The sequence below is a fragment of the Salmo salar genome, chromosome ssa18, assembly GCF_905237065.1.
Source record: "Salmo salar chromosome ssa18, Ssal_v3.1, whole genome shotgun sequence".
NCBI classification, from domain to species: domain Eukaryota; kingdom Metazoa; phylum Chordata; class Actinopteri; order Salmoniformes; family Salmonidae; genus Salmo; species Salmo salar.
The window spans coordinates 83,001,563-83,017,168 of record NC_059459.1 but is presented as its reverse complement, the minus strand read 5'-3'; the positions used below and the strand labels follow the sequence as shown (position 1 = coordinate 83,017,168).

Below are 15,606 nucleotides of genomic sequence, written 5' to 3'. Positions count from 1 at the left end.
GGTATGGGCAGTAGAGGTATGGGTAGTAGTATTGATGATGGTAGTAGTATTGATGATGGTAGTAGTATTGATGATGGTAGTAGAGGTATGGGTAGTAGTGGTATGGGTAGTAGAGGTATGGGTAGTAGAGGTATGGGTAGTAGTGGTATGGGTAGTAGAGGTATGGGTAGTAGAGGTATGGGTACTAGAGGTATGGGTAGTAGAGGTATGGGTACTAGAGGTATGGGTAGTAGAGGTATGGGTAGTAGAGGTATGGGTAGTAGAGGTATGGTGGTAGTAGAGGTATGGTGGTAGTAGAGGTATGGGTAGTAGGGGTATGGGTAGTAGTGGTATGGGTAGTAGAGGTATGGGTAGTAGTGGTATGGGTAGTAGAGGTATGGGTAGTAGTGGTATGGGTAGTAGGGGTATGGGTAGTAGTGGTATGGGTAGTAGTGGTATGGGTAGTAGAGGTATGGGTAGTAGAGATATGGGTAGTAGAGGTATGGGTACTAGAGGCATGGTGGTAGTAGAGGTATGGTGGTAGTAGAGGTATGGTGGTAGTAGTATTGATGGTGGTAGTAGAGGTATGGGTAGTAGAGGTATGGTGGTAGTAGAGGTATGGTGGTAGTAGTATTGATGTTGGTAGTAGTATTGATGATGGCAGTTGTAATGGTGATGGTAGTAGTATTGATGATGGTAGTAGAGGTATGGGTAGTAGTATTGATGATGGTAGTAGTATTGATGATGGTAGTAGTATTGATGATGGTAGTAGTATTGATGATGGTAGTAGAGGTATGGGTAGTAGTATTGATGATGGTAGTAGAGGTATGGGTAGTAGTATTGATGATGGTAGTAGAGGTATGGGTAGTAGAGGTATGGGTAGTAGTATTGATGATGGTAGTTGTAATGGTGATGGTAGTAGAGGTATGGGTAGTAGTATTGATGATGGTAGTAGTATTGATGATGGTAGTAGAGGTATGGGTAGTAGTATTGATGATGGTAGTAGTATTGATGATGGTAGTAGAGGTATGGGTAGTAGTATTGGTGATGGTAGTAGTATTGATGATGGTAGTAGAGGTATGGGTAGTAGTATTGATGATGGTAGTAGAGGTATGGGTAGTAGTATTGGTGATGGTAGTAGAGGTATGGGTAGTAGTATTGATGATGGTAGTAGTATTGATGATTGTAGTAGAGGTATGGGTAGTAGTATTGGTGATGGTAGTAGAGGTATGGGTAGTAGTATTGATGATGGTAGTAGTATTGATGATGGTAGTAGTATTGATGATGGTAGTAGAGGTATGGGTAGTAGTATTGATGATGGTAGTAGAGGTATGGGTAGTAGTATTGATGATGGTAGTAGTATTGATGATGGTAGTAGAGGTATGGTAGTAGTATTGAAGATGGTAGTAGAGGTATGGGTAGTAGTATTGATGATGGTAGTAGAGGTATGGGTAGTAGTATTGATGATGGTAGTAGTATTGATGATGGTAGTATTGATGATGGTAGTAGTATTGATGATGGTAGTTGAGGTATAGGTAGTAGTATTGATGATGGTAGTAGAGGTATGGGTAGTAGTATTGATGATGGTAGTTGTAATGGTGATGGTAGTAGTATTGATGATGGTAGTATTGATGATGGTAGTAGTATTGATGATGGTAGTAGAGGTATGGGTAGTAGTATTGATGATGGTAGTAGAGGTATGGGTAGTAGTATTGATGATGGTAGTTGTAATGGTGATGGTAGTAGTATTGATGATGGTAGTAGAGGTATGGGTAGCAGTATTGATGATGGTAGTAGAGGTATGGGTAGTAGTATTGATGATGGTAGTAGTATTGATGATGGTAGTAGAGGTATGGGTAGTAGTATTGGTGATGGTAGTAGTATTGATGCTGGTAGTAGAGGTATGGGTAGTAGTATTGATGATGGTAGTAGTATTGATGATGGTAGTAGAGGTATGGGTAGTGGGATTGATGATGGTAGTAGAGGTATGGGTAGTAGTATTGATGATGGTAGTAGAGGTATGGGTAGTAGTATTGATGATGGTAGTAGAGGTATGGGTAGTAGTATTGATGATGGTAGTAGTATTGATGATGGTAGTAGAGGTATGGGTAGTAGTATTGATGATGGTAGTAGTATTGATGATGGTAGTAGTATTGATGATGGTAGTAGTATTGATGATGGTAGTAGTATTGAGGATGGTAGCTGTAATGGTGATGGTAGTAGTATTGATGATGGTAGTAGAGGTATGGGTAGTAGTATTGATGATGGTAGTAGTATTGATGATGGTAGTAGTATTGATGATGGTAGCTGTAATGGTGATGGTAGTAGTATTGATGATGGTAGTAGAGGTATGGGTAGTAGTATTGATGATGGTAGTAGTATTGATGATGGTAGTAGAGGTATGGGTAGTAGTATTGATGATGGTAGTAGTATTGATGATGGTAGTAGAGGTATGGGTAGTAGTATTGATGATGGTAGTAGTATTGATGATGGTAGTAGTATTGATGATGGTAGTAGAGGTATGGGTAGTAGTATTGATGATGGTAGTAGAGGTATGGGTAGTAGTATTGATGATGGTAGTAGTATTGATGATGGTAGTAGTATTGATGATGGTAGTTGTAATGGTGATGGTAGTAGTATTGATGATGGTAGTAGAGGTATGGGTAGTAGTATTGATGATGGTAGTAGTATTGATGATGGTAGTAGTATTGATGATGGTAGTAGTATTGATGATGGTAGTAGTATTGATGATGGTAGTAGAGGTATGGGTAGTAGTATTGATGATGGTAGTAGTATTGATGATGGTAGTAGAGGTATGGGTAGTAGTATTGATGATGGTAGTAGAGGTATGGGTAGTAGTATTGATGATGGTAGTTGTAATGGTGATGGTAGTAGTATTGATGATGGTAGTAGAGGTATGGGTAGCAGTATTGATGATGGTAGTAGAGGTATGGGTAGTAGTATTGATGATGGTAGTAGAGGTATGGGTAGTAGTATTGATGATGGTAGTAGTATTGATGATGGTAGTAGAGGTATGGGTAGTAGTATTGATGATGGTAGTAGTATTGATGATGGTAGTAGAGGTATGGGTAGTAGTATTGATGATGGTAGTAGTATTGATGATGGTAGTAGAGGTATGGGTAGTGGGATTGATGATGGTAGTAGAGGTATGGGTAGTAGTATTGATGATGGTAGTAGAGGTATGGGTAGTAGTATTGATGATGGTAGTAGAGGTATGGGTAGTAGTATTGATGATGGTAGTAGTATTGATGATGGTAGTAGAGGTATGGGTAGTAGTATTGATGATGGTAGTAGTATTGATGATGGTAGTAGTATTGGTGATGGTAGTAGTATTGATGATGGTAGTAGTATTGAGGATGGTAGCTGTAATGGTGATGGTAGTAGTATTGATGATGGTAGTAGAGGTATGGGTAGTAGTATTGATGATGGTAGTAGTATTGATGATGGTAGCTGTAATGGTGATGGTAGTAGTATTGATGATGGTAGTAGAGGTATGGGTAGTAGTATTGATGATGGTAGTAGTATTGATGATGGTAGTAGAGGTATGGGTAGTAGTATTGATGATGGTAGTAGTATTGATGATGGTAGTAGAGGTATGGGTAGTAGTATTGATGATGGTAGTAGTATTGATGATGGTAGTAGTATTGATGATGGTAGTAGAGGTATGGGTAGTAGTATTGATGATGGTAGTAGAGGTATGGGTAGTAGTATTGATGATGGTAGTAGTATTGATGATGGTAGTAGTATTGATGATGGTAGCAGTAATGGTGATGGTAGTAGTATTGATGATGGTAGTAGAGGTATGGGTAGTAGTATTGATGATGGTAGTAGTATTGATGATGGTAGTAGTATTGATGATGGTAGTAGTATTGATGATGGTAGTAGTATTGATGATGGTAGTAGAGGTATGGGTAGTAGTATTGATGATGGTAGTAGAGGTATTGGTAGTAGTATTGATGATGGTAGTAGTATTGATGATGGTAGTAGTATTGATGATGGTAGCTGTAATGGTGATGGTAGTAGTATTGATGATGGTAGTAGAGGTATGGGTAGTAGTATTGATGATGGTAGTAGTATTGATGATGGTAGTAGTATTGATGATGGTAGTAGTATTGATGATGGTAGTAGTATTGATGATGGTAGTAGAGGTATGGGTAGTAGTATTGATGATGGTAGTAGAGGTATGGGTAGTAGTATTGATGATGTTAGTAGTATTGATGATGGTAGTAGTATTGATGATGGTAGCTGTAATGGTGATGGTAGTAGTATTGATGATGGTAGTAGAGGTATGGGTAGTAGTATTGATGATGGTAGTAGTATTGATGATGGTAGTAGAGGTATGGGTAGTAGTATTGGTGATGGTAGTAGTATTGATGATGGTAGTAGAGGTATGGGTAGTAGTATTGATGATGGTAGTAGTATTGATGATGGTAGTAGAGGTATGGGTAGTGGGATTGATGATGGTAGTAGAGGTATGGGTAGTAGTATTGATGATGGTAGTAGAGGTATGGGTAGTAGTATTGATGATGGTAGTAGAGGTATGGGTAGTAGTATTGATGATGGTAGTAGTATTGATGATGGTAGTAGAGGTATGGGTAGTAGTATTGATGATGGTAGTAGTATTGATGATGGTAGTAGTATTGATGATGGTAGTAGTATTGATGATGGTAGTAGTATTGAGGATGGTAGCTGTAATGGTGATGGTAGTAGTATTGATGATGGTAGTAGAGGTATGGGTAGTAGTATTGATGATGGTAGTAGTATTGATGATGGTAGTAGTATTGATGATGGTAGCTGTAATGGTGATGGTAGTAGTATTGATGATGGTAGTAGAGGTATGGGTAGTAGTATTGATGATGGTAGTAGTATTGATGATGGTAGTAGAGGTATGGGTAGTAGTATTGATGATGGTAGTAGTATTGATGATGGTAGTAGAGGTATGGGTAGTAGTATTGATGATGGTAGTAGTATTGATGATGGTAGTAGTATTGATGATGGTAGTAGAGGTATGGGTAGTAGTATTGATGATGGTAGTAGAGGTATGGGTAGTAGTATTGATGATGTTAGTAGTATTGATGATGGTAGTAGTATTGATGATGGTAGCTGTAATGGTGATGGTAGTAGTATTGATGATGGTAGTAGAGGTATGGGTAGTAGTATTGATGATGGTAGTAGTATTGATGATGGTAGTAGTATTGATGATGGTAGTAGTATTGATGATGGTAGTAGTATTGATGATGGTAGTAGAGGTATGGGTAGTAGTATTGATGATGGTAGTAGTATTGATGATGGTAGTAGTATTGATGATGGTAGTAGTATTGATGATGGTAGTAGTATTGATGATGGTAGTAGTATTGATGATGGTAGTAGTATTGATGATGGTAGTAGAGGTATGGGTAGTAGTATTGATGATGGTAGTAGAGGTATGGGTAGTAGTATTGATGATGGTAGTAGTATTGATGATGGTAGTAGTATTGATGATGGTAGCTGTAATGGTGATGGTAGTAGTATTGATGATGGTAGTAGAGGTATGGGTAGTAGTATTGATGATGGTAGTAGTATTGATGATGGTAGTAGTATTGATGATGGTAGTAGTATTGATGATGGTAGTAGTATTGATGATGGTAGTAGAGGTATGGGTAGTAGTATTGATGATGGTAGTAGAGGTATGGGTAGTAGTATTGATGATGGTAGTAGTATTGATGATGGTAGTAGTATTGATGATGGTAGCTGTAATGGTGATGGTAGTAGTATTGATGATGGTAGTAGAGGTATGGGTAGTAGTATTGATGATGGTAGTAGTATTGATGATGGTAGTAGAGGTATGGGTAGTAGTATTGGTGATGGTAGTAGTATTGATGATGGTAGTAGAGGTATGGGTAGTAGTATTGATGATGGTAGTAGTATTGATGATGGTAGTAGAGGTATGGGTAGTGGTATTGATGATGGTAGTAGAGGTATGGGTAGTAGTATTGATGATGGTAGTAGAGGTATGGGTAGTAGTATTGATGATGGTAGTAGAGGTATGGGTAGTAGTATTGATGATGGTAGTAGTATTGATGATGGTAGTAGAGGTATGGGTAGTAGTATTGATGATGGTAGTAGTATTGATGATGGTAGTAGTATTGATGATGGTAGTAGTATTGATGATGGTAGTAGTATTGATGATGGTAGCTGTAATGGTGATGGTAGTAGTATTGATGATGGTAGTAGAGGTATGGGTAGTAGTATTGATGATGGTAGTAGTATTGATGATGGTAGTAGTATTGATGATGGTAGCTGTAATGGTGATGGTAGTAGTATTGATGATGGTAGTAGAGGTATGGGTAGTAGTATTGATGATGGTAGTAGTATTGATGATGGTAGTAGAGGTATGGGTAGTAGTATTGATGATGGTAGTAGTATTGATGATGGTAGTAGAGGTATGGGTAGTAGTATTGATGATGGTAGTAGTATTGATGATGGTAGTAGTATTGATGATGGTAGTAGAGGTATGGGTAGTAGTATTGATGATGGTAGTAGAGGTATGGGTAGTAGTATTGATGATGTTAGTAGTATTGATGATGGTAGTAGTATTGATGATGGTAGCTGTAATGGTGATGGTAGTAGTATTGATGATGGTAGTAGAGGTATGGGTAGTAGTATTGATGATGGTAGTAGTATTGATGATGGTAGTAGTATTGATGATGGTAGTAGTATTGATGATGGTAGTAGTATTGATGATGGTAGTAGAGGTATGGGTAGTAGTATTGATGATGGTAGTAGTATTGATGATGGTAGTAGTATTGATGATGGTAGTAGAGGTATGGGTAGTAGTATTGATGATGGTAGTTGTAATGGTGATGGTAGTAGTATTGATGATGGTAGTAGAGGTATGGGTAGCAGTATTGATGATGGTAGTAGAGGTATGGGTAGTAGTATTGATGATGGTAGTAGAGGTATGGGTAGTAGTATTGATGATGGTAGTAGTATTGATGATGGTAGTAGAGGTATGGGTAGTAGTATTGATGATGGTAGTAGTATTGATGATGGTAGTAGAGGTATGGGTAGTAGTATTGATGATGGTAGTAGTATTGATGATGGTAGTAGAGGTATGGGTAGTGGTATTGATGATGGTAGTAGAGGTATGGGTTATTATTGGTGATGGTAGTAGAGGTATGGGTAGTAGTATTGATGATGGTAGTAGAGGTATGGGTAGTAGTATTGATGATGGTAGTAGTATTGATGATGGTAGTAGAGGTATGGGTAGTAGTATTGATGATGGTAGTAGTATTGATGATGGTAGTAGTATTGATGATGGTAGTAGTATTGATGATGGTAGTAGTATTGAGGATGGTAGCTGTAATGGTGATGGTAGTAGTATTGATGATGGTAGTAGAGGTATGGGTAGTAGTATTGATGATGGTAGTAGTATTGATGATGGTAGCTGTAATGGTGATGGTAGTAGTATTGATGATGGTAGTAGAGGTATGGGTAGTAGTATTGATGATGGTAGTAGTATTGATGATGGTAGTAGAGGTATGGGTAGTAGTATTGATGATGGTAGTAGTATTGATGATGGTAGTAGAGGTATGGGTAGTAGTATTGATGATGGTAGTAGTATTGATGATGGTAGTAGTATTGATGATGGTAGTAGAGGTATGGGTAGTAGTATTGATGATGGTAGTAGAGGTATGGGTAGTAGTATTGATGATGTTAGTAGTATTGATGATGGTAGTAGTATTGATGATGGTAGCTGTAATGGTGATGGTAGTAGTATTGATGATGGTAGTAGAGGTATGGGTAGTAGTATTGATGATGGTAGTAGTATTGATGATGGTAGTAGTATTGATGATGGTAGTAGTATTGATGATGGTAGTAGTATTGATGATGGTAGTAGAGGTATGGGTAGTAGTATTGATGATGGTAGTAGAGGTATGGGTAGTAGTATTGATGATGGTAGTAGTATTGATGATGGTAGTAGTATTGATGATGGTAGCTGTAATGGTGATGGTAGTAGTATTGATGATGGTAGTAGAGGTATGGGTAGTAGTATTGATGATGGTAGTAGAGGTATGGGTAGTAGTATTGATGATGGTAGTAGAGGTATGGGTAGTAGTATTGATGATGGTAGTAGTATTGATGATGGTAGTAGTATTGATGATGGTAGCTGTAATGGTGATGGTAGTAGTATTGATGATGGTAGTAGAGGTATGGGTAGTAGTATTGATGATGGTAGCTGTAATGGTGAGGATGACAGTTAGTTTATTCTTTGATATTTATTACATTTCTACTCGACTGTTATGTTGATTCTTGTTATTAAAAAATAAATAAAATGTTATTTACTACCATTTTATATTAATATTCTTCATATATTATATACATTGATATATTATATACATTGATATATTATATACATTGATATATTATATCCAGTGCATTCGGAAAGTATTCAGACCCCTTCACTTTTACCACGTTGTTACGTTACAGCCTTATTCTAAAATGTATTGTAGTTTATTTTCTTCATCAATCTACACACGATACCCCATAATGACAAAGCAAAAAACGATAACAATTATTTGGGTTTTTATATCACATTGATATAAGTATTCAGACCTTTTACTCAGTACTTTGTTGAAGCACCTTTGGCAGCGATTACAGCCTCGAGTCTTCTTGGGTATGACGCTACAAGCTTGGCACACCTGTATTTGGGGAGTTCCTCCCATTCTTCTCTGCAGATCCTCTCAAGCTCTGTCAGGTTGGATGGGGAGCGTCGCTACACAGCTATTTTCAGGTTTCTCCAGTGATGTTCGATCGGGTTCAAGTCCAGTCTCTGGCTGGGCCACTCTACCATAAAGGCCTGATTGGTGGAGTGCTGCCGAGATGGTTGTCCTTCTGGAAGGTTCTCCCATCTCTAAAGAGGAACTCTGGAGCTCTGTCAGAGTGACCATCGGGTTCTTGGTACCCTTCCCCAGATCTGTGCCTCGACTCAATCCTGTCTCGGAGCTCTACGGACAATTCCTTCGACCTCATGGCTTGGTTTTTACTCTGACTGTCACACCCTGATCTGTTTCACCTTTGTTTGTGCTTGTCTTCACCCCCCACCAGGTGTCTCCCCTCATTATCCCCTGTGTATTTATACCTGTGTTCTCTGTTTGTCTGTTGCCAGTTTGTTTTGTTCGTCAAGCCTACCAGCGTTTTTCTCCCCCGTCATTTCTGAAGTTCTTGTTTTCTAGTTTTCCCGGTTTTGACCATTCTCCCTGCCATTCTGTACCTTGTCATACCACCCTGGATTATTGATCTCTGCCTGACCTGACCCTGAGCCTGCCTGCCGTTCAGTACCTTATGGACTCTGATCTGGATTACTGACCTCTGATTTTGTCTGCCCCCTGATCTAGTCATAAACTGCTGTTACACTGTCTGCATCTGGGTCTTGTCCTGAAACGTGATACTGACACTGTCAACTGTGGGACCTTATATAGATAATATAGCTGTGTGCCTTTACAAATCATGTCCAATCAATTGAATTTACCACAGGTGGACTCCAATCAAGTTGTAGAAACATCTCAAGGATGATCAATGGAAAACAGGATGCACCTGAGCTCAATTTCTAGTCTCATTGCAAAAGGGTCTGAATACTTATGTCATTTTTTTTTTATTTAAGACGTGCACGTGTGTGCGTGTGCGTGCGCGTGCGTGTGCGTGTGCGATCACAACTTAAGACAGAGTTGGAGCCCAAATATAGCACTAGCTATATCTATTTTTAACTCTCAGTGTCTGAAGTAGAATTATTTTAATATGCTCTCCTTCATCACTATCTCTCTCTCTCTCTCTCATTTCAATCTAAGGGCTTTATCGGCATGGAAACACATGTTAACATTGCCAAAGTAAGTGAAGTAGATAATAAACACTAAGAATTAACAGTAAATATTACACTCACAAAAGTTCCAACAGAATCACTCTCACTTCCCTCACATTACACATTTAGTAATCACAGAATGCATTTACAGTGGGGGAAAAAAGTATTTGATCCCCTGCTGATTTTGTACGTTTGCCCACTTACAAAGAAATGATCAGTCTATCATTTTAATAGGAGGTTTATTTGAACAGTGAGAGACAGAATAACAACAACAAAAAATCCAGAGAAAAATGCATGTCAAAAATGTTATAAATGGATTTGCATTTTAATGAGGGAAAACAGTATTTGACCCCTCTGCAAAACATTACTTAGTACTTGGTGGCAAAACCCTTGTTGGCAATCACAGAGGTCAGACGTTTCTTGTATTTGGCCACCAGGTTTGCACACATCTCAGGAGGGATTTTGTCCCACTCCTCTTTGCAGATCTTCTCCAAGTCATTAAGGTTTTGAGGCTGACGTTTGGCAACTCGAACCTTCAGCTCCCTCCACAGATTTTCTATGGGATTAAGGTCTGGAGACTGGCTAGGCCACTCCAGGACCTTAATGTGCTTCTTCTTGAGCCACTCCTTTGTTGCCTTGGCCGTGTGTTTTGGGTCATTGTCATGCTGGAATACCCATCCACGACCCATTTTCAATCCCCTGGCTGAGGGAAGGAGTGGCCCAATATCTCACCCAATATTTGACGGTACAAGGCCCCGTCCATCGTCCCTTTGATGCGGTGAAGTAGTCCTGTCTCCTTAGCAGAAAAACACCCCCAAAGCATAATGTTTCCACCTCCATGTTTGACGGTGGGGAGGGTGTTCTTGGGGTCATAGGCAGCATTCCTCCTCCTCCAAACACGGTGAGTTGAGTTGATGCCAAAGAGATCCATTTTGGTCTCATCTGACCACAACACTTTCACCAGTTGTCCTCTGAATCATTCAAATGTTCATTGGCAAACTTCAGACGGGCATGTATATGTGCTTTCTTGAGCAGGGGGACCTTGCGGGCGCTGCAGGATTTCAGTCCTTCACGGCGTAGTGTGTTACCAATTGTTTTCTTGGTGACTATGGTCCCAGCTGCCTTGAGATCATTGACAAGATCCTCCCGTGTAGTTCTGGGCTGATTCCTCACGGTTCTCATGATCACTGCAACTCCACGAGGTGAGATCTTGCATGGAGCCCCAGGCCGAGGGAGATTGACAGTTCTTTTGTGTTTCTTCCATTTGCGAATAATCGCACCAACTGTTGTCACCTTCTCACCAAGCTGATTGGCGATGGTCTTGTAGCCCATTCCAGCCTTGTGTAGGTCTACAATCTTGTCCCTGACATCCTTGGAGAGCTCTTTGGTCTTGGCCATGGTGGAGAGTTTGGAATCTGATTGATTGATTGCTTCTGTGGACAGGTGTCTTCTTTACAGGTAACAAACTGAGATTAGGAGCACTCCCTTTAAGAGTGTGCTCCTAATCTCTACTAGTTACCTGTATAAAAGACACCTGGGAGCCAGAAATCTTTCTGATTGAGAGGGGGTCAAATACTTATTTCCCTCATTAAAATGTAAATAATTTTATAACATTTTTGACATGCATTTTTCTTGATATTTTTGTTGTTATTCTGTCTCTCACTATTCAAATTATAGACTGATCATTTCTTTGTCAGTGGGCAAACGTACAAAATCAGCAGGGGATCAAATACTTTTTCCCCCCACTGTAGTAATCACAGAATGCATTTAGTAATGACAGAATGCATTTAGTAATGACAGATTGCATTTAGTAAAAACATAATACATTTAGTAATCACAGAATGCATTTAATAATCACAGAATGCATTTAGTAATGACAGAATGCATTTAGTAATGACAGAATGCATTTAGTAATGACAGATTGCATTTAGTAATCACAGAATGCATTTAGTAATCACAGAATGCATTTAGTAATGACAGAATGCATTTAGTAATGACAGAATGCATTTAGTAATGACAGAATGCATTTAGTAATGACAGATTGCATTTAGTAAAAACATAATGCATTTAGTAATCACAGAATGCATTTAGTAATGACAGAATGCATTTAGTAATGACAGAATGCATTTAGTAATGACAGAATGCATTTAGTAATGACAGAATGCATTTAGTAATCACAGAATGCATTTAGTAATGACAGAATGCATTTAAAACGTCTTGAACAGTTTAACTGTTGTATGACGTTGTATGATACATTTTTTTACTTATAAATTAATGATACTGTATTTACCTATTGATTCTTGAAGAATATAATGTATCTAATGTTTGTAAACAAATTAAAATTAAACAAACGCTATATAGCTTCAAAACGTTGTTAAGAGAAACCGGTATGCTGAGTAGTTGACGTGTATCCTAACGGAGATAGGATTCTGATCAGAGTATGTTTTGTAATTATCAGCGGTCGGAAAAATATAACAATTTGGGTGCCAGTACGCATCTTTCTCATGTCAGTCAGTCAGGTGAGGTGCAACATGGTCTAAAGAACTCAAGTGGCTGGTTTGAAAAGAGAAAAGAGCCTGTCTGTAAAGAGCCTGTCTGTAAAGAGCCTGTCTTTAAAGAGCCTGTCTGTCGAGAGCCTGTCTGTAAAGAGCCTGTCTGTAGAGAGCCTGTCTGTCGAGAGCCTGTCTGTAGCGAGCCTGTCTGTAAAGAGCCTATGTCGAGAGCCTGTCTGTAAAGAGCCTATGTCGAGAGCCTGTCTGTCGAGAGCCTGTCTGTCGAGAGCCTGTCTGTAAAGAGCCTGTCTGTAAAGAGCCTGTCTGTAGAGAGCCTGTCTGTAAAGAGCCTGTCTGTAAAGAGCCTGTCTGTAGAGAGCCTGTCTGTAGAGAGCCTGTCTGTAAAGAGCCTGTCTGTAAAGAGCCTGTCTGTAAAGAGCCTGTCTGTAAAGAGCCTGTCTGTAGAGAGCCTGTCTGTCGAGAGCCTGTCTGTCAAGAGCCTGTCTGTCGAGAGCCTGTCTGTCGAGAGCCTGTCTGTAAAGAGCCTGTCTGTAGAGAGCCTGTCTGTAAAGAGCCTGTCTGTAAAGAGCCTGTCTGTAGAGAGCCTGTCTGTCGAGAGCCTGTCTGTCGAGAGCCTGTCTGTCGAGAGCCTGTCTGTCGAGAGCCTGTCTGTCGAGAGCCTGTCTGTCGAGAGCCTGTCTGTCGAGAGCCTGTCTGTAAAGAGCCTGTCTGTAAAGAGCCTGTCTGTAGAGAGCCTGTCTGTCGAGAGCCTGTCTGTCGAGAGCCTGTCTGTCGAGAGCCTGTCTGTAAAGAGCCTGTCTGTAAAGAGCCTGTCTGTAAAGAGCCTGTCTGTAAAGAGCCTGTCTGTCGAGAGCCTGTCTGTCGAGAGCCTGTCTGTCGAGAGCCTGTCTGTCGAGAGCCTGTCTGTCGAGAGCCTGTCTGTCGAGAGCCTGTCTGTAAAGAGCCTGTCTGTCAAGAGCCTGTCTGTAAAGAGCCTGTCTGTCGAGAGCCTGTCTGTCGAGAGCCTGTCTGTAAAGAGCCTGTCTGTCAAGAGCCTGTCTGTCAAGAGCCTGTCTGTAGAGAGCCTGTCTGTAAAGAGCCTGTCTGTAGAGAGCCTGTCTGTAAAGAGCCTGTCTGTAAAGAGCCTGTCTGTCAAGAGCCTGTCTGTAAAGAGCCTGTCTGTAAAGGGCCTGTCTGTAAAGAGCCTGTCTGTCGAGAGCCTGTCTGTAGAGAGCCTGTCTGTCAAGAGCCTGTGTGTCGAGAGCCTGTCTGTAGCGAGCCTGTCTGTAAAGAGCCTATGTCGAGAGCCTGTCTGTCGAGAGCCTGTCTGTCGAGAGCCTGTCTGTCGAGAGCCTGTCTGTCGAGAGCCTGTCTGTCGAGAGCCTGTCTGTAGAGAGCCTGTCTGTCGAGAGCCTGTCTGTCGAGAGCCTGTCTGTCGAGAGCCTGTCTGTCGAGAGCCTGTCTGTCAAGAGCCTGTCTGTCAAGAGCCTGTCTGTAAAGAACCTGATTCTAAAAGCCTTTCAGTGAATAGCTGATTCTAAAAGCCTTTCAGACCATAGCTGAATTTGCAAGATAACATTTAATCCGTTTTCATTTTGGCACAAATTAAAATGTGGCAGTGACCCGCCCATGGATTGATGTTTCAGTATTGTCTTAAGAGTTTGTCGTTTGACTAACCTTGTGCGACATCGACGTGCAGTTACAAGCCAAGCTCGAGCAGCCTTGAAAAAGTTGCAGGTGCATGATTAATATCCATCTTCGTAGTACTGATATAGCCTGAGCTGGAATGTGAAGCTAACTGAAGCTGGCTAGCTTTATAAAAGCCTGAGCTGGAATGTGAAGCTAACTGAAGCTGGCTAGCTTTATAAAAGCCTGAGCTGGAATGTGAAGCTAACTGAAGCTGGCTAGCTTTATAAAAGCCTGAGCTGGAATGTGAAGCTAACTGAAGCTGGCTAGCTTTATAAAAGCCTGAGCTGGAATGTGAAGCTAACTGAAGCTGGCCAGCTTTATAAAAGCCTGAGCTGGAATGTGAAACTAACTGAAGCTGGCTAGCTTTATAAAAGCCTGAGCTGGAATGTGAAGCTAACTGAAGCTGGCTAGCTTTATAAAAGCCTGAGTAGATATAGCTTGCTTCTTAGTATCCCCCTCAGAAGAGCAAATATTCCAGACAGAGACACTCAAAGCTAGGCTGACTCAAGGCTAGGCTGACTCAAGGCTAGGCTGACTGACTCAAGGCTAGGCTGACTCAAAGCTAGGCTAACTCAAAGCAATGGTAACTCACAGCAATGGTAACTCAAAGCAATGGTAACTCAAAGCTAGGCTAACTCAAAGCTAGGCTAACTCAAAGCTAGGCTAACTCAAAGCAATGCTAACTCAAAGCAATGCTAACTCAAAGCAATGCTAACTCAAAGCAATGCTAACTCAAAGCAATGGTAACTCAAAGCTAGGCTAACTCAAAGCAATGGTAACTCAAAGCTAGGCTAACTCAAAGCTAGGCTAACTCAAAGCAATGGTAACTCAAAGCAATGGTAACTCAAAGCTAGGCTAACTCAAAGCTAGGCTAACTCAAAGCTAGGCTGACTCAAAGCAATGGTAACTCAAAGCTAGGCTAACTCAAAGCTAGGCTAACTCAAAGCTAGGCCAACTCAAAGAATGGTAACTCAAAGAATGGTAACTCAAAGAATGGTAACTCAAAGAATGGTAACTCAAAGAATGGCCAACGCAAATATAGCTCATAGAAAATGTATGGAAATCTTACAGAATTAGGACGAGAACTGATCGTTGAAGAACTGGGGAAAAAAAACCAAAATCCCAGTTGGTCTTTGCCACAGCAGCAGTGGCTTCCAACCACTACAGATGAAATGTTGGGCACCACAAACACAGGACACATGTGTCTCTGTCACACACACACACCTCTTTCATACATCACAATAACACGAATGCATCTCTCTCATATACACACACACACACACACACACCACACCTCTTTCATACATCACAATAACACGAATGCATCTCTCTCATAACCCACACACACACACACACACACACACACACACACACACACACACACACACACACACACACACACACACACACACACACACACACGTGCCATTCCCTCTGTCTGACACAAACGCACGTGTCTCTCTCACACACACACACACACACACACACACACACACACACACACACACACACACACACACACACACACACACACACACACACACACACACGGGGACACACACACACGCACGCACACAGACAGACAAG

General features: G+C 40.7%; 1 protein-coding gene across 2 annotated transcripts in view; it reads right to left on the bottom strand.

The window, feature by feature from the left end:
* Positions 1–15,606, bottom strand: part of LOC106591968 (disks large homolog 4) — a 90,054-nt gene that overhangs the window by 74,227 nt on the left and 221 nt on the right. The gene's annotated exons all lie outside the window — the stretch shown is intronic.